Source organism: Helicoverpa armigera, chromosome 7 (assembly GCF_030705265.1).
Source record: "Helicoverpa armigera isolate CAAS_96S chromosome 7, ASM3070526v1, whole genome shotgun sequence".
Lineage (NCBI taxonomy): Eukaryota > Metazoa > Arthropoda > Insecta > Lepidoptera > Noctuidae > Helicoverpa > Helicoverpa armigera.
The window spans coordinates 9,158,316-9,186,239 of NC_087126.1; the positions used below are offsets into that span (position 1 = coordinate 9,158,316).

Sequence of the window (27,924 nt, forward strand, 5' to 3'; positions counted from 1 at the left end):
CACTTCAATAATAACTGCAATAAACAAAATTAATGCCTATTATAATCCAGAAAAAAATATAATAACAAATTAACCAGCAAGAGTTATTATAGCAATTGCTCTTCGGGGATAGTTAGTGCTCACATTATTCAAAGATAATAGGGTGACATGTAATTACGTGCAGAAAATAAAGGACGTCAGAGGTTTTATTTCTTATGACGGAACTCATTGCGGTGCCAAGCGCGTTAGATTTCCCCGGAGTAAGCAGTGTGGCCTGGATTTCCAACTCCTTATAATTCGATAATCTCTTTAAGTGGTTTATTTTTTGTTAGTTTTATTTTTAGTTTTGTCATGGCTGCAGTTTTAAAGAAAAAAACTCATGATGTTATGCATGTTCCTGGTCAGATGACATCAGGCAGAGAAACATGGAAGATCAAGACATGCTGCGACAACCTCTAATAAGATTGGGAAGAAGGTTTTTATAAGTTTAATGAAGATGAAGGTGAGATGAGATGACTATTTGGTTTGACTTCCCAGTCTTCGCAGAAGTAGCCCTATAAATAAGTTTTCCATTTCCAACTTCAATCAAGACTAAAATATTTTGATTATACAGCTAACTCTCAGTAAACTCAATCACCATCAAAGAATCCCTACAGAAATAAATCAAAATACAGAAAATATTAAACCACTCCCAGCTTCAATATCAAAAGATTATTTTAACGGAAGTGAATGAATAGCGAACGACAAAACGCGCAGTAGCAGCTTAGCGAAACTAGTTCCCGAAGGCAACAAAAAAGCTACACTTCTAGTACCCTTTGATACTCCAAGAGTCAATTTAAATGTCGCAAATCCCAGTAAAATGTTTATTACAAAATTGGCCAAGCTCATTAGTACTGGAAAGGGCAAAGTTTAATCACTTTGAAATTAGTTAGACAGAAATTCGAGCGACTGTCTTGTGACCCTGTAGGCATTGTTCTTTTACAAATCGGGGCTTAATCAAGTCACGGTTGTTACTAATAGATCACAGAATTACTGGAGAACAAAGTGGGGCTCACTAATTTCCATATATTTCAAGAAAACGTGCCGCGCATAGCTAAGTCAATAGACAGGGTTTCAAGAAGGCTTTTAAATAAGTTTTGTAGACGTTCAAAGTAAGTTTAATTTTAGAGGCTTTCATTAGTCAAATATGCTTGTAGTTACTACTACTTTTGAGCAAATGAGTTATATTATAGGATTTGTATAAAATTCAAATTAGTGTTAATAATGTTATTAATCTATTTAACAATAGCTGTTACATTACGTTTGGGATTCACACAGAATTGGAGGCCCATTGGAAGACGCCTACGACAAAAATCATACCAAAAATAACACGACAGGATGTGTGTACATAAAAGGAAAACGTAATAACAACATATTCATATTTTTACCACCGTCATAAAGGACTGTTTCCCGAACAATTGAGAAGACCAACATTTCATATGCTGCAGACTGTTTCGCCAGCAATTAACTGAGCAGAGGTAGCTGTTTTAAATTTTAGATGAAGGACACAATACTGTGGTTTTAACTTGTACTTTACTTTTTAAAATTCTCGTGGGAAGCTCTCGTTGACAAGATTACTGAGGTCGGGACCGCTTTGTTGGTTTTACGAAGATTACGTAGGTCATAACTCAGATGCTTTGCTAAACATAAGTCTGTTTGTGTTTGCGTCTGGCTTCTTACAATTGATTGGTATTTTTCATATCAGATTGTGATAGGCAATTTCGATGTATTTACTTGATAAGGTTTTAGGACGACATGACTATTTTAGGATTCATTTAGGTTGGAAACCTGACATGTACCTACAAACGTGATATTCCTGAATTATTCCGCAGGGTTGTAAATGGGAGATAGTTAATAATTATGAATGTAAAACACTCGGCTCACCTTAGCACAAACCATTATCTAAAAATATTCACAATTTTGAGCACCAAAATGCATCAAGATCTGTGATTCTATAGGTACAATAACAAACAGACGAACATGTTTTATGCAAAGCTAGTAACTTTCCCTCTGTGGGTTATTCAATCATCGTCAAAGTGACCCTTCGAGACCTCGGACCTGATTGCGTAAAAAGGATGGGAATGTCAGCTTCCTGATTCTACAGATCGCGAAATAAGATAATAATATACTATATTGTTTATATTATTTAGCTAGATAATAAATAGTGGACGGATATAGTGGAAGAGGAAGATGGATTGTGTGAAAGTAGATATGGTAAGAAAGAATGTTACTTGTGAGATGACGGCAGATAGAAGAGTATGGAAGGAGAAAACATGCTGCGCCGACCCCAAATAAAATTGGGATAAGGGCAGGAGGATGATGATGATAGTAAATAGTATCAGTATTATTGAGGTGGTCGTGGTTTTTGTGTAGACTAGCTTCCACCCGTGTAGTTTTGCACGAGTTCCGAGGAAACTACTTTTCAGACTATTATAAAATAGTCTATCTATGTATATGTTGTTCTGATATAAGCTATGTTAATGTTGTTTGTTGTTATATTCATTAAATAGTTTACCTAAATAGTTGTAGTTCATTAAAATCCATTAGGTAGTTTTTGGGTGAAGGGGGAATATGTAGGTATATTATGTATCAACTTTCGTATGCATAATATTAGTAAGGATTATTTACATAGATAGCGTTGTTTTTTTGTTTGTGAACAGCCAGCCACTTAACCATAGCGACCTGTTCTAATGAGAGCTTGCTATTTATAGGTATACCTGTATTAACAGCGTTGGTTAATAAACTCAATTTTAAATCTTTTTTAACCAGTTTACCTTGTAAAATTAAATACTTTATTTACAGATTTTTTATTATACGTATTGCCGTTTAGAAATTATGATACATTCAAACTTCTAATACTTCATAATACTTCAAATAATAAGAAGTACTTAATCATATTTCAAAAAAGCTCTCTATAAAATCATAAATCTTGAAACACTTTTTTCAATAAAATGAATTGTTATACTCGAAAGGCTATTCATCAAATTGTATCTATTTGAGCAAAATATTTGGCAGAACGCCGAGCCTTTTATAATTATCGAAAAATAACAACAACGCGAACGATACAAAAACTGCTGAATAAAATAAAAGGGAAAAAATACTACGGCTAGTAATTAAAAAGGAGTACTGTGCTACTAAAGCGCTCCATTCACGATTCGCAAAGGGTACCTCATAATTTCGTAAATATTTTGGTAGAAAAGATAATTAGTCCGTTTTTAGATTAACCGGCTGCGGGAAGTGATTCTCCCGGAGCGTGGGTGAAACCTTGGGGAACAGCCTGTTCTTTTACTTTAGTTTTTTTATTTTATTTGTTTTCTTTCGTGTTGACTCTAAGCCCTTTGATACACTATTCAAAACATCTTCAACCTCCTTCAATTAATTAATCACAATGACTTCACAAATTGATATGTCAGTACGTTTAGTATTTACAAGTGCACGTCAAACGTCCTTACCATACCAATGTGGTCACTTGCCATGTATTCAGGCTGACCCATTAGGAGAAATTTACTTTCGTCTGTCCGTCTCAACATAACAATAGCATTTGCACCGAAGAAATTAGGCCGACGCCAATCAGCCCGGTCATGTTGTCCATTCATTTATTAATACTCATATAAATATATTAGCAGCGTGATCGCCTCTTTCTTAATTAATGATTGTGTAGCCACGTTAATGATGATACGGATCCGATTATAATGCGGTGAACATGAGCAAGTAAATTCGACGAATAACTTAATCGTAATTTATGAAGTACGCTCACAATTTAAGTTGTAATGAACTCGCTCGTAATTCAGGATTATTTAGGATCGATGTACAATTCGTAATTGAAACCATAAATAACAGATTTCAAGCTTAAGCACAAAAACTTAATGTACTCGTATATTATAGTTTATGAATATAATGTTTAACACTAATGAGTGTTTTACATGTTTGGACAGTTGTAACTGGACCAGTGGGAAAGGTCAACGACCTGTCACGCAAGAAACAGTTAACAATCTGACATAATTAATGATTTCGCTAAGCCTCCGCCCCGATTGCAACTAAATCGCCTTTTTGGGCTAACGAACAATTTTCGTCTGCATCCAAACTCATTATCTGCGACATTATGCGGTCAGTGACGTTTCTTTGAACCAACAAGTACATTCTTGCGGTACGTGAGATCTGTATAAGAAAGATTGCACGGCAAACCTCGAGTTGTGTCTGGATTGTCTGGGAGCTAACACAGATACGCCACCGTGATAAATCGGTCTCTGTCTCGAGGGAGGCGAGAGAATAACCGAAAGTAGAGTGATAGCCGGAGGGGGCACTGGCGCAGCCTGACGCCGTTCGCAGTGTGTTGCCGCCTTTAGTAGCCGGAGCCCGCGCGCGCGACCCACGCTCGCCGATCTCGCAGAACCACGCATGACATTCGACGCTCCGAATTTAAATTCAAATATTATTGGACATTAAAAATAGGCGGGAATATTCGTGATTTATGTTCGAAAGTTGAAAATGCTCTAATGAACTCTTTGCATTGAAGTTTTTTTTTTGCAAGCGATCGTGTTGATACCGGTAAGTTTTTTAAATATTTATTTAGAATTATGACTGAAATTAATATTGTTACAAATAAGTTATATTTTTTTATATTTGTACACCTCTCATAAAGTTTATAAAATCTGTGTGCTTAAAGTTTTTATACCATAGACTGAGCATAAACCGAGTTCATTTGTTTTGTAAACTTTTTATTTTTCCGAGCTTTGAAAAAAGTTTGCAACGGATGCGTTCTGTGAAGAGCGTCAGGCGGATATACATTATATTTTTATGTCCGTTTATGTCTCATAGGGGAAATAGAAATTTCTAGATGGCCAGAACTTTTTTGATTCGGGAACACAAAGAAGTTATGATAGGATAAAGTTTGGCGTACATTTTTGTGAAGGATTGTATTTTTATACACTTTTTTCCTCATAGCCTATATTGAAAAAGTTTTCTTATAGGTATGAAATTGCTGTGTTATTACTCGAGCGCTGAAATAATTACATTGCGTTAGTAGAGGGACTTCGTTGTAATTACTAAGAGCTTAATTAAGACTTAACTTGTTGTGGTACTTCTTTCAAAGTAACCGCTGTAGAGTTTCGTTCCATTTTAATGCAATTTTATATGTCTTTGAAGTTTTAATTCGCTTTGTTGAAATTATATTTTGCTGCATATATTTAAGTTTTTAAAAAGCAGTTAAGTTTATTGAAAGCTAGAATATATGTTTAAGGGTTCAGTAGTTCTATGGTAAATAAATATTCATAACAAGCTTTTAATAATTCCTATATCGTTAACTAAATCTTATAGGTTTTACCGTTGTTTTTAATTAATATGCTCACAGAAACTGTTTGTATCATGAGAAAATTCTCAGATACACAGTCTTTACCCACAATATCGTGTCCTAGTATTTTTTCTAACACAATATTTTCACACCTTCTAATAATTAAAAATAGCTGAGAACCAACACGAAACATTTGAAAATCAGCAAAAGTTCGAAATACAAACGAGCAAACGCATGTTTCTAGCACATTCCATTGTAAGTTGAACTTGCAAGGAGGTCCATTATAGTGTCACGAACCATAAACACTGTAACTCGTGAGCATAGAGCCTTATGCCTGAACTTTGATCTCAGACTTTTTACCAGACTTTTATTTAGCTAGGGACGTTGAAGTTTTCTTAGTACGAGTCTGTATTCTACTCCCTGAAGAATTCAGGCCTAGTCTAGTACTTTTGTAACTCCAAAGTTATGCTGCTCAATTGTTTGCTTCTGTTACGACTGTTATTATGGAATGAGTATGTATTTATGGAATGAAATTAATTACTGTTGACGCTGTTGATTTTTCGGGATAGGCGAGTAAATAAAGTAGGTTTTCGTTATTTGTTATTTGGATACCTGTATCAGAAATATAAGAAGGAAACTGTTATTTCAATAATCATACAAGGAGCTATTATTAACCGGCAACGTTAACTCAACTAACTAAGTTTAATGGTCTTGGTGACCATTAAATGTAATTTTTCTTATAAATAAAAATAGAAGTCGTATAAAGCTAAGAAGAGTCTCTAGCAATCAATAAACCAACAATCTTCAATTGTTTCCACCATAATTGGGCTTCAAATCAGGTCATGTGTTACTCGTTCCTAAAAAAATAACAGTACTTGAAGCCCAGAGTTGTTGTCAATTTCTCGCAGACACCCATTACACAGTCACGAAGTATGTGCCGTCGTGACCGAAGATCGTTCAAAAACAACATTTTTTAGTCCATTGCTAGCCGTTTGAGTCAACGACCTATTTCTTGTGCACTTTGCGGTGTGAACTATTGTTGCTGTTATATATTGAGGTATAAATTATTGATAGCACTAGCATATATTTGGTTGTCCGGGTATGTAAGGTAAATAAAATCACTGAAGATATTGAAATAAATTAATAAACAAGCAAAAAATGTAAACCTGCCCTACAAAATCAGCAGCTTTAACAGTTAGGTCGAGGAGGTCAGATAGGGCAGTCGCTCCTTGTTAAACACTGGTACTCAGATGCATGTGGTTAGACTGGAAGGCGACCCCAATATACTTGGGAAATAGGCTAGTCAGATGATGATAATATTGATACTACTAATATAAAGCTAATTTATGTAGATAAATTGATGTTAACATGAGATTTGTAATCACGCGGATAAATACAATTGAGGAAATACGATAGTTTAATAATGCTTTTTGCGATGATCGATCGCTGTAATTTTTGGAACGGTTGTTATTGTTATGAAGAAAGGTTCGGTAGTGTTTTAACAAATTAACATTGGCATGAATGTTACTTGGATTGAATGCCTTACTATTTAGTCTTAGGTGACAGTTAATATTTCATTATGTTGAATAAACTACAAGTTCTGACAAAATATGGATAAAACTTGGATTTATAGTAGAAATAGGACATAGGATACTAATAAGCTATTTCAATATCACAATGATGACATCTAATTAGGCCATCATTTCTCAAACTTATTCAACTGCCATTTTCATAACCAATGCAATGAGGGTTTTCTCTAATTTTTCTGCCACAGGGTGGCGCCACGTATGCGTCTGGTCCAAACAGCTGTCAAATAGTATGGAATTGTAGGGTCCAAACTAATTGTTTATTGAAATTCTGTTATATTGGAAGTGTTATTGATTTTATTATGGACTACGGTTGGAATAAGTTTTCCGAACTAAAAATTGAGCTTAGAAAGAGGGGTGCAAAAGTCACTGGTACTAAGGAAAAGCTCGTTGAACGGCAGATAACGCAACGTACTAGAATTTGTTTACACAATATGATTTAGTTTTTTTATCTACTCAACTGTAATTGTAAAACACTAATGCAGTGCTTTAATTATACAATAAAAATCACTAAAATCGTTCACGGTTCATAGTAAAGATAAGCACTTTGACGGGTACTTGGACCTGACGCCTCGGTGCTGCCACCTCGTGGACGCCATTTTAGAAAACCCTCATTATTTTGAACCCCAACTACACAGATAAGCTAACAATATCCTGAAGTCTTAGCTTATTATCAGGATCTATGTTCTATGATATTGTATGAAACTTACACAAGAAGTTTTGCTATCGTACCGAAGTTTAAGACCTCCTTTATAAAGCCTTGGATTAGAACATTGTCCAACCTTTGTATTGTTTATCTTGAAACTGGTCCGATTTCTCTATGGTAGAAAAAAAATGTGTTCTATGAATGTGTCGATTTTATTTTGGATTGGACTATCTTTCTTCACACAGGAAACAAGGTTATTTTGTTAGTAGAGAAAAACTATTTTAAAATCTAAATCTAAAGTGTAAAAGTATCCTGCTTTCCCGGAAGTGTCAGTTACTGTTAAGTCTCGTTTTAGTCGATACGGAAACAACGAATTCCTAGTAAAATTAACAAGATGGGAAGAAGAAGGGGGCTGTTAATGAGATGTTTTTGAAGAAAAATTCCAATAAAAAGTCTCTTATTCTAAGAACAGTAGGGTCCCGAGCTTAGCAGTAGTGCTTGCATCAGAGCTTCAGATAAAAAATCTTAAGAAAAGCTCGATACCTCAATTTCAAGCGTGATCTATGACATAATTTCCCCACATCTAGGAAGAAAAGAATAGGTAACGTAACATCAAAGTCGACCTACATTTTTATCATCGCCGATGTATCGCAACCACCGCAATCTGATCACCAGCTAAGCGAAAACATCGTGAACATCAGATTGCATTACAGAATATACAGCATGAAAATATTTTGGAATCACGTACTATTCTGTGACGTCACGATTCGTGAGTCCTAAGCTTTAGGGTCCGTTCATACAGACCAGCTTGGAGAGGAGAGCAAATTCTTAACACGTTGAAAATCGACTACTTAGTATTTGTAGTGAGGTTTATTTTTGCAAGTGCACTGCTTTTGTCATTAAGAATGCTGCAGGCGCCCCGGTGTGAAATAAAAAGAGGAGCCGACCGGCTCCGATCGCGTTTTCTTTTTCGGTCTTGCAGACGTTTGGCTCCGATTGCATGCTCTTTTAGCCGATCGGAGCCGATTCCGATCTGTGTGAAAAGAAAAATGAGCGCCGATGCTCTCCGAGCCGGTCTGTCTGAACGGACCCTTAAACTCCTCCTGTATAGAAGTTTGTCCATACTGTGTCTTAAAGAAAATCTCTCGGTATAAAAGTGTCTTTTCCAGCTCATGTTTAGGAACTCGGATCTTATGGAAACTCTTTTGTTTGTTTCGCACTTTGTTTTAAAGACAACGGTGTAGGATTGAGTTTGCAACGCATTGGGTGTTTTCTTGTTCTTCTTTTTATAGCTTTGTGACTGTTGATCCACCTAATACATCGATAAGTTGACTGACATAGGTATTTGGTTTTACTAAAACAACAAGGCGATTTGAACAAGACACCATTGGCATAGAAAAAAAGTATCTACATCATCATGAAGCTTTCTTGTAAAAAACAAAAGTCATTGTAAGCTGTAGAGCTTACAATACAATACACTCACTAGTCATAAATAAACAAAACACAATCGTATGTACTAAATTGACCCGATTGTCATCTTCACAAGACCTTAGCCTGATATTCTTCAATTTATCTCAAGGTCCACCATAAGCTACCGTTCACTCAGCTTTACTACAACGCACATCAAATAATCTCACCATAAAAGAGGTTGACAATCATATTTTGTATCAAGCCTCAAAGTGCTATATTCTTTATGGAACCTTCGATTTTAGAACAATAGTATGTAATAGTACCTCCGTGCTATAAACCTTTGTCGTAAAAGCTAGTACTTACCTGCATATGTACCATTTACGATGGCGGAAAGTGAAAGATGCACGGGCTTTTACCGGGAGTGCAAAGTGCTCAAAAATGAAAGGATACCTACGTTTTATGGGTCAGTAAAGCCAGTTTAAAGGGAACTGCTTCTAGAGTGGAGGTAAAAATGATAGAGGAATCATTTGAGTTTTCTTTTCGGAATTTGGTTCTCAAATACTTTTTTCATAAGGGGTTTTCTGAACTTCCTTAGCCAATATGATGTTAACAAAAGACTATAGGACTATTAAAAGTGATATCATGTTGATAATAGTTTTGCATTTAGGTATATCGATATTGATAATTACTAGTTGATCAGCGTTACTAGTGGAAGTTATATTACAATTTTTACAAATGAATACTTTTGCAGCCAGATATTCGTGTCCAAAGTACGGTCGTTAACATAAGTCTTACCTCACATACAAATAAAAAAGACAAGAAGAAACTATCCTACTCAAGACATTGAACAGTCTGCACAATAGACATCGAACGGTCACGAACTCATGTGTCGAACTCCAACTTGGTCATTGTACAGTCGCCATCATTAATGGTCTAACAACTTTCATACCTTTTCAATTTGGTAGTGCAATACTTTGACTAAACACAACGGTTCCATCAGTTCGACCACAGTTCGACTGATCGTATTATGCAGCTAAAATAGGAAGAGAGTCAAGTTGCTTGTGTATTTATGACCGGACTGCACATAACAAGTTTGTATGCACTCGTGGTTACTACAACCTTCGCAGTGAAACTATAGTATTGAGGTAGGTTATGGTCATGCGAGGCGTTTAAACGTATTGAACTAAATGTTTTTAGTGAGAAAATATTGCGATCAAATCATTAATTTTGAACTGAATTGAAGAGACTTTATGAAGTTTACAAATTGTCTGAAACAAACATTTTGTATAGTTGTGTAGTTTATAAGGCTATAAAATTCTCATTATTAAAATCAATAGCCATCCTTGTTTTAAAGGCCATAACTTTGATTCTCACACGAATATACCGTTCCTCATATAACAATAACTATTATCATAGACAAAAACTTGAAGACGAACTTTTTCATCAACACTTTTCAAGATTACGTTATTCTTGTGTAAAAATAGTGATGTAAGTTATAGCTGCATTGCAGGTTATATAAAAATTAGGTCACTACTCTAACGGTCTGCGGACTTTCATAGATTTGACAGGTTTCCAATATCATAATTTATACCGTAGGATGTAGCCCACAAATTGCTCTACCGACCATCGTAAAATCTATACAAACTCCATGGTTCTCACTGAATATATTCCATTCTGAGGGTACGATTTATCCTTGGACGTTATTTTTTATGGGTTTTATATATCATTTTTATGTGTCCAATTCATTTCTAAGCTTTTTTATTTTCTTATCGGGATTGTTGAGGCGTATGATTGTGTTCCATATACAGCATTATCGTAATATTTTCATTCCATCCCGAGCTTTGGGGTTCCGTGAATCTATTAATTTTAAGGTCCTCATTGTCGACCTTTCTGGAAAAGGTTTCTTAATAAAATATAATTCGTCGGTTTTGAAAGTCTGAACTTCTTATTATTTATGTTCAATTAACTAATTGGTCCGGAGTATTGGGTTTCAGGTATCGAAATAAAGCCTACAGGCGGGGAATCTTATTGTTTTTAGGTTCATTGTTTAATTCTCTGTTAATTTTATTATTTAGGAACATTGAGGTTAGCCGGAAAGCATTTTATCCTTTTATATATTTTTCTCTAATCGTTCAGAAAGTACTTTTCTTTTTAATTAATCAGTAGAGACGAACTATTGAAAGCTTATAAAATGAGTTTGACTTCCACACTAAATGAAGTTGTAGCAAATTTTCTATACTAAAACTGACACACATTGATGCTAAAATGTGATTATTATTGTTGTTTGTTCGCCCGCGTTGAGTTTAACGCTTCAAGTTAAATTGCAAACAGTAAAACAGCGATAAAAGTGGCCCGGCTGGTTCCTGACGATAGAAAGAGAAAAATAGATCCTTTTTGTGTCCTTCCACACTCCGATACACATTACAGCCTTTGCTATGTAGCTTAGGGCTGGCGGGTGACATAAAACACTACTGAACCACATTAAACATTAAGAACTTGAAGCACCCCTAAACTCCAACGCGAACGGGTGCCAGTCTATGATTTCAAATGCCAAAGGTTATTGTAATGCTATGTAAATATTTGAACACCGAACGCTTCGAGTTACGATTCGAAATTAAATTCTCTCCAACCCTAGCCGGCGTAAAATTATATAGACATCGAAGTATGCATTTGTAAGTAAAAAAAGTAGCCGCACATAAAAGTCGACTCAATAATCGTGGTAATCGAATCACGAATGTACTTTTTTTAGTTTTATACTTATCATTGGAACGAGATAAAAATAGTCGTGAGTTCTTTCACACCAAAGTTAAATAACCGACAAGTTATGTTTTGTTCTTTTATTTTTTTGCCGGACAAATGTTGGCTTTGGACGAAAGCTTCGGGTTTTTGTCAATCACGGATCCCGTTGTGCTATATTTCGGTATTTCGGGTTGTGTTACACTCGTGGACAGTGTTCACTTAATTTTATTGTGCCATCATCGATAGCGCGGCTCTCGGGTTTGTGAAACAATTGAAGCTTTGAGAATCGTGTTTCATGTCAGTTTTGCAGGATGACACTTTCATTTATTCCTTTGTTTTTTAAACGCATTGTAAACTGTTTAATCAGCCAAACTTATAGTTGAATGAAATCATTATCGTTTTATTTGTGTACTATATCATATAAACCAACTTCGCAAAAGATCTAGATTTCTGAATGATGAAGTAGGAAATCCGTAAAATACGTTTTAAAAAAGAAGAATTTTCGCCATGCATCTCTGAAATACGCTGACTCTATTAGTATGCTAAGCGCGCACTTAAATACTCCTTAGTAAGTACAAAGCTTCCAGCTTGGTACCTTCGAGAACATTAAGCACTATTTTGTTATTCATATCGTTGGTCGCCTGTGCCCTATATCAAAATACTTCTGTAGTACTGGAGATAAAAAAAAAATGTATTATTTAGAAATCAAAGCTCAAACTCAAAATCATTTATTCAAACTTGGCTGCAAAACAGCCCTTTTTAAACGTCAAAAATTTTAAAAGACAGCTCCCAAAATGACCGCTCTACAAATTCCTATGTGTTTTGCTAGGAAGAAAGTGGCGCAACAAACACCCCAGCAACACATGTCTGTCTGTATTCATTTCTTACTGTTTAACTCGTCAACAGCCTCATAAATAATAGTATATAGAATAACAACGTCTATAGTAATTACGGTGTCAATATCGCAGCCTCCCAACGGACATGTACGACGAATTTGTTATCTAGAAGACGTGCCAATAATTTACCGTCGGAATACCTGATAAGGCGACACGGCCAATATTGGATTGCAGTCCGTAATCCCATTTCAGTATTAATACGTATATCAGTGGGTATATGGGGAAACCAATGGGAATATGGGTATTATGGTGGAACAATAGTGTTATCTTAGTAGTCTTTGTTATGGTAATAAGATATGTACCTATATTGTAGGGTCAGGTATCCTTAAGGATATTTTAACAAGATATCATTACTTACAGTAATAATTTGTTCCTCTATTCTCAGAATAAAACCGTTATTTATGTCTGTTATCCACTTATCGTCCCAACGTAATGCCTAAAGCACAATCGCAAAACATTATCCTAACATATTCAGAATAATTTCGCCGTATAAAAACATATTCAACGAAAATATCCCGGGAGTACTAGTTATGAAAAATATCAAAAAGATTTTGTTAGATCCCCTTTGTATGTTCGCAGATAGTGACAGAAATATTTCATGTCCACATTTGAATGATCAAAGAAATCAGATCGAGGTGAAGCCCTTTGAGATAAAGGTTTTCTCTCATACATGCAGATTTAATCACCTATGTGACATGTAAATGTAACCAGATAGTTCTTTGAGAGTTGCCAGTTAATTAAATCGGGTTGTCCGAGAGATGTCCCGTCGCTAACGAAGGCCACACTGAAAAGTTTGAATTAGAAATTGTATTTACTATTTATTTCTTCTATAAGTCTTTATGAAGCTGCTGGTATTGAACATCTAGTTTTTACAATTCGTTAGCTAGTATTTGAGGTGGAAAAGCATTACTTTTTCTTCGAATGTAATGTATCGTAAGTCATTTATCTTCTAATTCATGGTCGGCAAACAACTAAGTAAACCGATAATAAAGCTAGAAGAAAATGTTTTAAAAAGCGTTACTAGTCTTACAGTGCTCAGTCAATAAAGCAACTATTAGTTACAAACGGCTCGGCGCATCGGAGTTATAATGAAAACACGTACAAGCAGTAATGACTTTCTCGAGTGAGCAAAAAGTCCAGGCGAGGCGTGTTTATGGTACGAACCCTCGGGCTCAGCTCTGCGGTAAGGACCTACATACACCAGCCATATGTCGTACCTTCTAAATCGTTCCAGTTTTGAATTCCGTTCAAATGGTTCCATTTTCAAGTGGAAATGCTGAGCGGTGACTGGCTGGAATTGATTAGCGAAATCTCGAATTCCGTGGTTCTGTAATGACTTGTTTCGACGTAGGTAGAACTGGAATTAAGTCGTTCACCAAAATTGTTTTGTGTTCAATCCAGTAGTTAAACAAACGAAATGTAAAAGTTTTTCTAGAGACAAAACAAGTAAATGTGTTCTAGCCTTAACTTTCAATAGTGCCGCAGACGTCATTAATACTAGATGATATTTTTTTATCAGAGGGCACTTCTAGTTTGCGAACTAACAACTCGCATTTATTATGCTCTTTGCAAATATACTTTTGTAACAAAAACTATCGTTTCCTAGGTAATTTTCTTCTGGAATTTATTTTTAATAATAAATTATGTTTTGTTAGAAGTTCTGAAGTTATCTGATTTACAGGATTAAAGAAATACTTGTTTAGATAACGAAGGTTATTTTGTATTTTTTATATTTTTCCACCACCGTGCATAAAACAAAACATCAATTTATTTTTATGAAATTTTAAGCAGAATGCAGGGAAGGTTTAAACAAACATCGTAAACAGCGGCATGTGAATATTCACACATAAGCCGTATATGAGAAACATCTTTACAAAAAAAACCTTGTTTTCAGCCCAATACCTACTTAGGTAATATTACAAAGAGAAAATTTCGCATAGGTAGGTATGCAAGGAGAATTATGTCAAAAAGCTAAGAAAACATTTCTTTAAACATTTTGTTTGAACAAAACAGATGCTTAGTCTCCAAACCTACGGTACTTGTTACACTTAAAGAGTTGCTTTGTCCACAGGTTTTACTACTGACTAGCCATCTGCATAGTACCTAAATTATTGTAAGGAACAAAACTGTAGCTCTACTTTGTTTTTAACCAATCTTGAAAACTCATCCAAATCGTGAAAAAGCTTACCTTGTCTTATTATCCTCAAACAATCAATCCCCAAAATAAATCTATTTATTCTCACGCAGCAGAATTTAAGTAAAAATTCAACAGGTTTACGTTCCAATTCACGAGCCTCATCGAACTTTGTCGCGAACATCTGCTATTGTCACTTGTCAAACGAATCGCTCGCTCCATCACAGAAAACACTTGAGCCAGCGAAAAAACAACCAGTTGTATTCTTTCCCAGACTTTACGAACTGAGATAAAAATAAAGTATTTGTACGTAGTCATCGGAGCATATCGGGCATTTTCGGATGCACGCCATCTAAATTGCGGACTGCCGTGGGAATGATTCCGCCCGGTCATTACCTTATAACCACACAGTTATCCGTTGTGAAACAATAACTGTTACTTATTAATTAAACACACTCACACCCATTGTATATACGCGACTTTTTCTTACCATTTAGCATCTAATTATGTTTGTAAACAATCGTTCTCATTACCGTTACACTCACATTTTTCAAATCGATTTTTTATATCGATACTGTTGTTTCCAATTACCGTATCGATGTTAGGATATCGTGTGTATCGAAGCTGTTGAGTGGGGATCAAGTTTTGTGTGTCAAGTGTCATTGTATCCACACTTTCATTATCGAAGATATCTTTCATGTTGCGGATATTAGAAGACCCCTATAAACATGAATGAGATATCATCTCCTTAGAAATAACGAGATTATGAAAGAAAACGTCTATTACGAGAATATTTTTTCTTTCTTATTTTTTTATGTTTACTATATTTTTTCTAAGAACGCTTAGAAGACAGTTGGTTTATTTCTCACGAAAATATTGTAATCCCTTTATGTACACTTAATTTGTAAATAGGCAAAATGAAAACAAAGCTTACCTACATAAATACCGAACAATAAATAAAGAAGAAAACTTAGAGTTTATTACTCAAAATATTTTTTTTTAGTCAGTAAGAGTCTGACACTCCCTCACCGCTGCTAACTCACAGCGGGAGGGATCATTTGATGATTTTTAACGTCGAAAAAAAAAAGATTAACAAAGACTTATTTTTTCAAGCAAAAATAACTTAAAAATCTTTATTTATTTTCTATATAAACTAACGCTGTGCTCTTAACTATGCACATAAAAAAACAAGATAAAAAAACTAGAAGAAGAAAACAGTATTCCCTATTCAGTATCCAATTTAGTTAGTAGGTCGTCATTACCGCCTCCCAGTTCGCTGCATCTCTAGGTGTTGATTCAGTTATCAAGTCTGCGCTCTTCCCGTCACCTGTTTTTCTTTTTTCACCCTTTCATTTCCTTCAGCCGGGGGTAAAGACTTTATGATGTTGCCAAGGGGTTTTTCTTGCTAGAATCAGTGAATGAGTGTTGGAGAGAAAAATATGTGTTTTTTTTCTGGAAATAGAATTTTATTGTTGGTATCATTAAGTGACATCTTCCACTGTGGTTGCAGCGTGAGGGAGTGTCATACTTTATTGAATAAAACTCACCATGTTCCTTCTGGAGCTATTTGTGTAAGAATCCGGTGGTAGCTCTTTCGAATAATCCGGCAGTCACAGTAAAAACCAAATTAACCAGTGATAGAAAAATACAATACGGTTGTATTTTTCTATCACACTTCCTACTCTTTGATGTCATCACCAGTCCCTCACATAATGTCATGTCATGTTTTCTGTTGTATGGACACTTTTCTTGGAAAGCTTGCTGTTCAAAAATCTGACTATCCTCTGAAAATATCTGGCTTTCTGCGACTCAAAGGACCTTTGAGTCCTGAGCCGTGTGGCTTGTCAGGCTTCCAACCATATCACTCATCAATGGGTCCAATTCCGAATAAAGAACTTATTTGTCTATAAAAATATTGAACAATAATAAAATAACTGGCCATTTTCCATTTCCGTTGTTTATAAAAAAATAATCATTATTCTACGAATGCAGAAAGCGGATAATAACACCACAAAATTCTAGGAACAAAAATATATCGGGGCACAGTTCCCGTAGTTTGCAAACGAGGTAAAATTCACCAGTTCGTTTAACCGCGGTAGTTCAACTAAATCCTATTTGAGCGTCAAACTTTTCGACCGCATAGTCCACATTAGTACCAGCTGTTTGCATAGACTGATGAACAATATAACGTTGTTTTGATAACTAGGTATCATTATTTTTTAGTTAAGAGTAAGCTATCAGATTCTATTATATTTTTGGAGATTTTATAGATGACACATTACGAGTATTTTTGTACTTTTTTAACCTTTGCATGTCTTGTTATGTATTTTCTTTTCTTCGCTAAGAAGGCACAAAAAATCTTGCATTGCAAATCTCCGGTACATAGATTCTATCTATGCATATGTAGTGTCCCTCGATAGGTATAGGTTTGGATCTAATCGAATAGAAGCATGGGTCAGGTCGTTTCCAGACTTCTTGACCCAAGAATATCGGTGAAATATTGTTCGGGTAAAATTTTTGTCACAATTTTACTGTTATGTCATTCAATTTGGCCCATTCGTCAAAGAACATGCTGTTTAGTTAAAGTTTATGATTTATGCTAAATATAGTCAGACAGAAAAATGCCACGATGGAAAGAAGAAACGCCCATTGTTTTTTAAAATTAATGCTTCATATTTTAAAAGGTCCTACAATTAAAGATAATGTTTTAGATTAAATAGAGAAAGCTTAGTTAGAAATTAGATTAGTACTTCGTGACTAAATAAAATGAGATAGCGTTTGCTTGTACATTATTGTTTTGAAAGCTAGCCCAGATTTTGTTAAACTATGAAATATGAGTTTAATTGAGTTTATCGTGATAGTGCTGTATTTTATTGAGATAAAATATTTCTTTGAGTTAGATAGATCGGTAATATTAAACTTAAATTAATGTTATAGCACTAAGCGAAATTGCAAGAGAATTATTATTGGACTTTAATTCGTGCAGAACTATTCAATAATTGATTTACAAAAATAAATAAAAGCTCTAATCTAATCAGAAGATCTTACAAATACTTTAATTGCATCCAGAATAATCTTAATTAAAATTGCAACCTCTATATAAAGTAAAACTTAGAAACGCCATTCCTAATTGCGACCTAAAATATAATTTCTCTCAGAAACCAGGTGAGCAAGGAAGTCAATTAAGAAGCCAGTAAGTTGCAGTAAGTTCAAATGTAACACGAGTAGTCATTAGTGCAGTGGGTAAAGCAAGGTTGACATACATACCGACCACTCGCCGCGCTCTGAATGGAAATGAAATAGTTCTGTGACGACGTATGAAATACTATGTAAAGTAATGTGCAGTTGGAGACGTCAAGTACTGAAATTCATACTATTTATTTCAACGAAAGTATGTGCAATAAAATCTGAAGTTTATTTTTAATAAATTCCCGTGGGTTTCAAAGAAACCGGTAATCACAGAAATACGGAAAACAATAACATTCTTTGTTTCAATTATGAAAAACAAATAAAATTATCAGCTTTCTGTCCTAATTTGTTTTACCTCGTCCTGGTTTTGTAAATAAAAATCTCGTTTATTACTGGCCACCATTATTTTAGAAACTAGAAAAACAATAAACTGATCGTGGATTTTGACGGAGCCTCAAAGTCACGTGAGATCTGACTTCGTGCAAAAACTCGGATTCAAATCCAATGATTGGCTGGTGATTAAAATGTTGGAGCCATGACTTGCCTAAAGGCTCGATTTGCGAAGGGCTCGTAAACATTAAGAATTGGTTAGGAATTCAATCATGCTATCAATGATTTCGCCAGTCACACAGATTTCAATAATGATTGAGGAATTTACCCAGAATTGGCAATCAGATTTATGTAATTAAGCTTAGGGCAGCGCCGAAATTGTGACTATTTTGTGTTTGCATATTAGGTATTTTGATTCCAGCGTACTTCTTTTGGCACTTAAGTCTTATTATCTTAAGCATTATTTTCTGTAGTTTAAGTAAAAAGATAAACACTTTCTTATCTCATAATCATGTTTTTCTCTAAAACATATTCCGATGCCTGCCAGTCTCGTTTCCGAGTATCATTCTAGTAAAACGAACACAGACGCAACACGGCCATTGACAGTGAAGTTTTTTACAATAAAATCAGCCATGACACTGCAATTGCGTGCGATGCAATAATACTGCGTGTGCTTGCATCATTAAGAGACGAGGAAATATCTTTGGTATCGCGATACGAGGAGTAAATGGATAGTACACGAGGTTTACAGAAATATCGAAAAGTTTTTTAGAAGAAATATGATTGTTTTTTATAGTTTTGATGTAAAACCTAAAAACATATACCTACACATTAATATTTCATATATTTTTTGTAATATGTATTTGTATACGACTTAAAACATTAGTGGTGAGTGTTATTTTTCAACTTTAGATTACATTTTCAATTAACTGATAGGTAAGGCTTTCAAGGAATGCTATCAAAACATCTTTAATATAAAAATGTTCTACTCAGGAATATTATTTTAATACCATTTGCATATTTAGTGTTCAAGAGAAATGAGAAAAAGTGAGGCACTTAGCTTTGCCTTGACTTTCATAGAAGTGATATTTATTTATCGCTTTGGATAATTTTTAATAATTAATCTTTGAGTGATTCTATATTTAGCTGATTGTTTGTCATGATTCCAAGAATTCTGAATTCTATTTTTATATCGATTTCTTGCTTTAATCATGTTTCCCACTGTTTCCACGAAATATATTTAATATTCGGCCTTTATTATCCTTGTTTGGATAGCTTTGTTTAGTTACATAATTATGATATGATATTTTAGACACACTCCCCTGAATAGAAAAAGTAGTGGAACCTGTATAGCAATTTCTTTCAGACTTGCAAACGTGAAATAACCTTTTTCCAAAACACTTAACCTAAAAGTATTTCTAAGACATCACTCAACAGATCTATCCATCATGAGTTAACGTAGCAAATATTTCGATATTATTTCTACATTGCTTGTAACAATAATACAATAGGTATGGGTATATTATCATTTCATAGCTTACTTGCTTCATACTCTATGTATCTATACGTAGTTTTACATTGTATGTCCTTTTTAACTCACACCAATGTAAAATTGAGTTTCAGTTGTTGATAATCGCTTTCTCGACAACGGCTGAACGGATGATTTAAGATAAAGAAAATTGTGAATCTAGAAATGATAATACTGCTACCTTTATCCGGATACGCAAAGAAGTTCCCTAGCGATACGAGTAAGATAGTTAATAGTTATTAACTCCGTATCAATTGCACATTTCTAGTGACAGCACTCAATACGATGGTGTACAAGCTATAGCTATGAAGTTAATTGGCAGTCATTCACGGTTAGCTAATTGTCTTGAAGCACCGTTATGCTGCGGTGCCCCGCGACGAAGCTGCGTGCAGATTGGACCACTTCTTCTGGTATTGTTTTATTGAACTTACAATCGATGTTCAATTGTTTTTTTTTAGAATGATTTGAAAGGAGTTTGGACAATGGGCACTTTGTATGGGATTTGGTACCCGCTCCAACAGTAACGTATGATATATCATTAGAAAGGTATTTACGTGATGAATAATAAAAACTATGGGGCTGGCCTCAATTAGCTGTCCGATCCGAGTAATGATAAAAATTGAATCGACATAGCAACAAGTATGTCATCCATATATGCAAATTCATTAAGAGGCATATGTTGTCAGTGTAACAATTTTAAACTCAGTTAATAGACATCGTACATTGTTTGAGATACACTCTGTTATAATCTAAAGGTTGTAATAGTCTATGGAGTCATACTACGGAAACACAATCGTCATCTGATTTGACAAAAGTTCAAAACATTTCTATTCATCTTTTTTTAAGCAGAAATTCATAATTATCTCAGAAACTCTTGAGGAGCAAGATTGAGTCGTAGTATGTACTATATAAACATCGTCTCCTGACTTTTCAACTTTTTGATTGTAGATACTGAAAGACTTTCATCAAATACATAAGCTAGTTCTGCGTGAACAGCAAAGGTTTGCTAGGTCCTTTTTTTAAAGCAGTCGGCAGGCAAACATTCTAAGCAGGCCAAATTCCAGTTTTTTTGTTTCTATACCAATTTTTATTCAATACAGTTGGATTTAAGAACTACATCTACGTTGATGATTTTTGAACATTACAGTCTATTAGTCGATGTCACGCGAAACGGACAAGGATTTGGGACTAGTCGTCATAGTAAACATTTTTTGCCTTGCCAAGACCTACGCAATGGTACTAGAATCAACACTGTTGGACAGGGTACCAAAACGCCCATCGTCCTTTGTGGATAGGTTCGATAGGTTGATCTTATATTTTAGGGTTTATAGCTGAAGGTAGATGTAATACCTACTATTTGAAACAAGAGTTATGAAGAAGTTGAGATGTGGTTTTTGATCACTACTTGATCGAAGGTTGGGACACTTGTCATGGCTAAAAGCGTGTCCAGTCCCGTATAAAAAATTAAAAAATTAAATTAAGACAATAAAATTGCCTATTAGCTTTGACTGATCAATCCAAGCTAATCTTCCTTTCTATTCTTCAGTTTCTAGACTTTCCGTTAAGAAATGCTTGCCATCATTTCCCTATTTGGTAAAGCTAGTTGTCGTCCCATATTGGAATATAATACTGCCGCAGCCTCCATAATTGCTCGTAAAACGTACAATATATTGTTAAATGGATAATTTACGAAGTATTGTTTAATTCCTTGTTCTGTGACATTAATTGGAGACATTTATGCTTGGTCGGATAATTGTGGAGACCGTTACAATTGCGGTACGCCACAGTTATACTTGTAGGCATTTGGTAAAGGTGGGCTAATTTTGTAGATGGTACGGTACTGTAGCTAAGATGAATGGATAATTTAGGTGCTATATAGTAATTTGTTCTTATTCTTGCTAAAATTATAGTATTTTAAAATGAATCCCAATGGGCGGTATCGGCTCACCTGATGGTTAGTGTAGATGTCAACTGTGATGGTCAAAGGTGGAGCATGCTCGCTTATAATTTACCTATCAGTGTTTGTGACACTAACATGCGTAAGATTACAACATACAGCCTAACAGTATCGCAGTAATATCTAACCTGGGTTAATAATAGACACATTATGTTATAAAACGTTAAATTGTAACAATAAACCAAGAATTATTCTTATATAACGCATTGAAAGCTTGTTGCAAATTCAATGGATAAGATGCTTTCTTAATAAGAAAAGAAGATTCAAAGTAGCATTAGTTTAAAGTAATAAAAGAAAATAGTTATATCTAAGACGGAAATTGCTCGCTCTAAAGCTCAAAGAATCTATCTTTATCTGAAAGGTAAATTATATTCACGGTGATAGGATTCAAAGCTTTACAGATATGTACATTTTATGAGCGATTCGTAAACTTCGAGTTCGTAATATTTACGATTGAATATGTATAAATGATTTATCACAGGAATGAACGAAGTTACTTATGCAAAGAACTGATTAAAAGTCTATTGACTGTCTTTGGTTAAAAAAAATATGTAGACATAAGCAAGGCCGTAAGAACACATAATATTTTTACAGTTATTCTGTAGGTATCCTCCAGTTCAGTTAAAGAACTTTCAAAGAAGGCTGGAAAACCGCTTATTTAAATCCATGAGGATCAAAACCAGCTTCAATTCAAATCTTTGAAAGCAATAGAAACAACTCGAAGCTCTTATAAACTTATTAAATGACTTTAAGGGCGAACAAATTATACCTGTTAGCTTATAATTAAGTTTCAAAGCGTCCTCGCCTAATGCTATCTTGTGAAATCTTTGAGCATTCCCGGTTTCATTTACTGAGGTGTGTTTTTAACATTTTGCAAAGAAAACTGCTGTTTAAGTAGGTCTTGGTAAATGTGTTGATGTTGTAAAAATAGTTTGTAAATAAGTAGGTACTGAACAGCTTTTTCGTAAAAAGAGGATTTATTTGTAGGTTGCTATTTTTAAGAGAAATGCTGTATTAAATAAAACATTAATATGCTTCTATTATTATTATTATTCTTTCTTTATTGCACACATAAATACATTATTTCGTTGCATTTATTTTTAAATGTCTTAAAAATCTGAATTAACATGATGTAATAAATAACACATCCTACTTTTTTCAAAACATTAAAAAAATATATTATATATTTTATACTGTTTGTTAAGATTCCTCAACAAAACTAATTAGGTCAACGCATACAAATTCAATTAAGTCTAGAAACTATTCGTTTTGCTTTTATACACTTTGTTGTTTTAATAATTCACGCTTAAAATGTGGTGCTCATAATTCAGTGTTTGCAGTTGACAAGGTAAACAGAAGGTTTGTGGGGCCAACATACCAACATTCAGATGTACCAATAAGCCAACATACCAATATTTGTATCGTAGCTTTGTCGAATGTACAGCAGGAGACACTGTCGTCTGTGTACCATTAAGTTCATTTCGGCCTATTCTTTAGAGAAATAGTGCTTTTCTAGTAGGTTAAAACCAGAAAAGGTTTTCTGTGAAAACGCAAAAGTTACTAAGTGGTCAAGCGAAAGAGTCCGCTATAGAACTTTTCGGCGTAGAATTGCAAATATTTGGCGCCAATAGAGGTACACCAACAAGGTATACCAAGCTATATTGTACTTCAGTGCAGCATGTAGTACCAGCTATGACATATTTGCAGTCAGCACTTAGTAAATGCCGTACGTTTATGCAAAGACAACTACTGCACTATGTTGTGAAAGTTCTCTTGTGAATCTGTGGACTGAAGAGTTTTGAAAGCAAACCTTTTTAGTGTTCACTGGATGTAGAAATGAGTTCTTATTCCTAGTTTTATTCCCGTCGAGAAAAGGAATTGATTTGTTATCAGACACATGTTTATTGATTGTTTTAAATGCTATGAATTGATTGATCAAACATTGAACAAAAGATTCTGATATTGACAAAAAAAAAAACTATTGATGACCAATGTTCAATATCTTCTTTCAAGAATAGCGAGTCTTACGACATCATCATTAATGAGTAAGAATCATTAAATTCCAATAACGATCAGTCAAAATTGTGCAAAATTAATTGGATTCTTTATTAACACGTCAGCAATATCATAATAGTAAGGTCAGCATTTGTTCTTATATACCAGACAATGAACTATTGCATATCAAATGATAGTTATTATTTTATTATTGAAGCAATCATGTGTGAATGTCTTCATTTTTGTATAGTTGCAACACTGAACTGAATCAAAGATATCTATTTCGTAATTTCTTTTACTGCTTCTTTAGGATTATTGGAGCGTTTGTTACGTTAGTGTTTTGTTTTATAATGCGATTTCAATCACAGGCCTATTTATCTTTTCTCATTCATCTCCATGTGTTTCTTTTCAATACGTGACGTCTAGTCCATCCAGATGATTGAAATAATGCGAGATGAGTGTCTTCCTTTTTTGTTTTATAATCGATACAATTGTTATAACGCCAAATAAAACTACACAGTAATAAATATATGTCTCACCATCTTTATCTTATTACTATTCCACGTCAGTCTCGTATGGGCACTTAAGATTGAGATGCGAGGTAAATGCCAACACTTTCTCGTAAAATAAGGTTCGCTTGAGATTTTCCTGCCATACAAAATAGCCATAAAACAGTGTTATCGACACTTCGAAAATCGAAACACCTTAGTTCTAAGTAACAATGTACAGGAGAAATGGTTTTTGACGTGCCCGTATATTCGGAAAATGAGCGTAGAAAATATCTTGAAGCGTTCGGATATATCCGCGTAATGTAGTTCGTGTCCGTACAAATTGCGGTGATATCTGAACATTTATAGAATTTGTACGTTCGGGAACTGTTCACCTGTAAGTGCCTACATTTCTGCGGATATTTGTGAAAACTGCAGTAAGTAGTTAAGGGTTTACCAATATACATACACCTAGAAATTCTTTGGGGCATTTTATGTTTTGAATGGCTGTTCTCACGGATTCACATGTGTTCTAGGGAGATCATTGGTGACATTCGAAAAATCAAACCACTTTACAGTTTAGGCCTTATGTTCACAAAGCAGCCAGGTCAGCCAAACCAAGTAATTACTAGTAAATATGCATAGACACACAGTACACAATATGCCTAACGATCACTGCTTTAATATAACCAGTATCACGGATCCAACAGCCGTCAACACCAGAGTACAATTTACATATTAACAGACAATTTGACAGATACACTAAAATGAGGAGCAAACTGTACTTGCGTTTGTGTGAGTGTAGTGTAATTATTCCAGTGTAAAATTGTGTATGTGTGTGTGTGTATGAGTATTTGGTTTTTCGATATTTATTTGCTGACATGAAACGGGAGCCGTGCTGTAACGTGATTTTTTTTATTTTATTCTGTTGTGCACTGATATGGCAAACAATAATTGAACCTTTTTAAATAAACACACCATTTTCATCACTGGCAAAAAAACTAATTACGCCTTCCATTTTCAAATCAATCAATGCACGATTCGAATGCCCCGATGCTGTTATGACAAAAATACAATTTCTTGGAACGACCGCAGCGTATCAAGCTAAGCCTGCCCGTGACGTCACATCCCTGCGGTTTCGACATTCAAACGCAGTGCGCTGCAATACTATTCATTATTCAGCCAGCAGTAAACAAACAACACCCAAGAGGTTGCACCAACACCAGAAACAACATTTGGCAAGTTCCAAACTTCTTTCAAAGATTCTCCTTAAGTCAGTCTTGTTTTACAGTTCATACTTTTAAAGTTCGTAAGACAGTGAATTGTTTTTGTTTTAACTTTATTTTGTTTTGAAGTTGAGAATTTGAATAAAGAATCACGATTCCTTTTTGTTCGTTATGCTGAAATGTCGTTATTTTTTTCTTAAAGCTGCGAAAGAGTTTTGTAAGTAAATAAAGAAGATTTTTTAAGTAGACTTAATCATGTCATATTAACTTAAAACGACTAAGTATGTTGCTACCTAGCAAATCAAATCTAGTATTAATTTAAAAACTTTCAATTCCTTTGCACACTTTGTCTATATGCTACATAAAAAATCTGCCCTCATACAAAAACCTCTATCAGAAAAAAACTACATGACAAAAGAAAACCATGACCCAACCCACTCATAAGAGAATACATAACATACCATTTGGCAGCTACCCATTACGTCGTCGCCATTCTTTCCGCAAAGCACTATGTTTATCGTATGAATCAATGAGGGATTACGTGAGCGAACTGACCAAAATTGGTTTGCGGTCTCCGTGATCCAATTTGTTAGTCTCCGGAGGACTGAGCTTAGTGTTCCGCATAGCAAACGTTGGTTTGAAGCCTATAAAATTGTCATGTTCAAATGTTCGTGTAATTAGAGGTCTATAGGGATTTCTTACGATGAGTTATGAGTAGCTCTGTATCATTTTTTTGGTGGGAAATTATCAAATGGCGGGTACATTTGGTGCATCTCATCACCGACTAAAACCCACCATGATCCTTCTTAAGCTCTTAATAACAGTAAACTTAGGAAATACACAAGTAACTCAATATGAGTTACTTGTGTATTTGACATGTAATTTTGTATATTTTTTTTTACAGAAATATGATAAACTCGATATTTAGAACAAAACTTAAATGTGTCTGATTTTTCGTGGAATTTGTTTGTAACAGAGCAAATCAAATTAATTCTAAATGACCAGTGGAATCCATTTTTAGAGCCAGAAAATTTAATTTGGTGTGTACGGAAAAATGTTTACACAAAAATATTGATGCGGGCTGAAAAACGAACTTCAAATGCATGCCTATGATTCTTTTTTTCTTTTATTGGAAAACAAGTGGTAAATTGATATTTTGAAAATGTACATAATATTTTTATTCTTTTCATATTTATTTAGAGGAATTTTATTTTAATTAAACGATGTTTTGCAAAGTCATTTTTCAGTTCCTGAAAAAATGAAAAGACACTGTTTTTAATACTTTCAGAATCTCATGAATAATAATTGAGAAAACTTTTGACAATCTAAATTAAAAGATAGCTAACTTGGATTGTTTACAAAAGATGATGAAGAAGGAGAAAAGTTTTTAATTGTTTGCAAGTGGTTAATAAACAGTTTACAACAAATTTAAAGTAAATAATTAGTCACGTGCCTGATGTTTTACCTATTGTAAATTACAACTTTACTTTAAAATAAATTATTTTAAGCATAAGTTATTTGAGTTTTTTTATCTTACACACAAAATATATTTAAAAGTTTCAAAATTAAAATCTCCACCTTCTTCATAATTATATTTATATAGATTCTCAATTTGTATTAACGTTCTATTCTATTCTATTTTGGTTTCTGGCAATCGATCCCGTCGATGTCGACGATTCTGCCACTGACAAGTGATATGAGAAGCTAGTAAGATTGTACTTATTTTAATGTAAAGATTTTAACAATTGCATCAATGCTTTACCTACTCTATACAAAAATCGTCATCCTCCTCCGAGCCTTTTCCCCAACTATTTTGGGGTCGGCTTCCAGTCTAGCCGGATTCAGCTGAGTACCAGTGCTTTACAAGGAGCACTGCCTATCTGACCTCCTCAACCCAGTTACCCAGGCAACCCGATACCCCTTGGTTAGACTAGGCGTCAGACTTACTGGCTTCTGACTACCCGTAGTGACTGCCAAGGATGTTCAATGACAGCCGGCTACTCTATACAAAAATATCTACATTTAACTATAAAAACACTACAGCGGTCGGATATCGTTACAGCATGTATCAGTTTATCAACTCAATGATCTTGCATTACATAACCACGAACAATGAGGGTTACAAGAGTAGCCGCCCATTAAACGAGCTTCGACGTGCTTACACCTCGTTACTGCATATATCAGTTAATGCCAACGTAATGCAGAAAATCCACTTCATACCATTTGTTTGGAAATTAAGTCTTAAAAGCTGTGGAATAAGTGTCATTATCAATTGAACAGCTATGAGAATGGATAAGCAACCTTTATGGTCTACTCTAAAGGGTTGATTCCATTTTCAAATTTAAATGAGTGGAACTTCCAAGAGGAAACTCCAAGTGGGTTCTGTTGATGGAAAGGACCGTAAAAAATGGACTGTAAAACTTTTTGCGAAGGTCATATGTAAATAAAAAGGATACAAGTCAACTGGAGAGCCTTTTTTTAGTTTTTTCGTA

General features: G+C 34.6%; 1 protein-coding gene across 1 annotated transcript in view; it reads left to right on the forward strand.

Moving 5' to 3' along the window:
* Positions 1 to 4,227: 4,227 nt before the first annotated feature.
* LOC110373011 (uncharacterized protein) overlaps positions 4,228 to 27,924 on the forward strand; it is a 58,685-nt gene continuing 34,988 nt past the window's right edge. The window contains exon 1 of the mRNA XM_064035492.1: positions 4,228 to 4,566. The gene's annotated coding sequence lies outside the window, so the exon portion shown is untranslated. The remainder of the gene's footprint in view (positions 4,567 to 27,924) is intronic.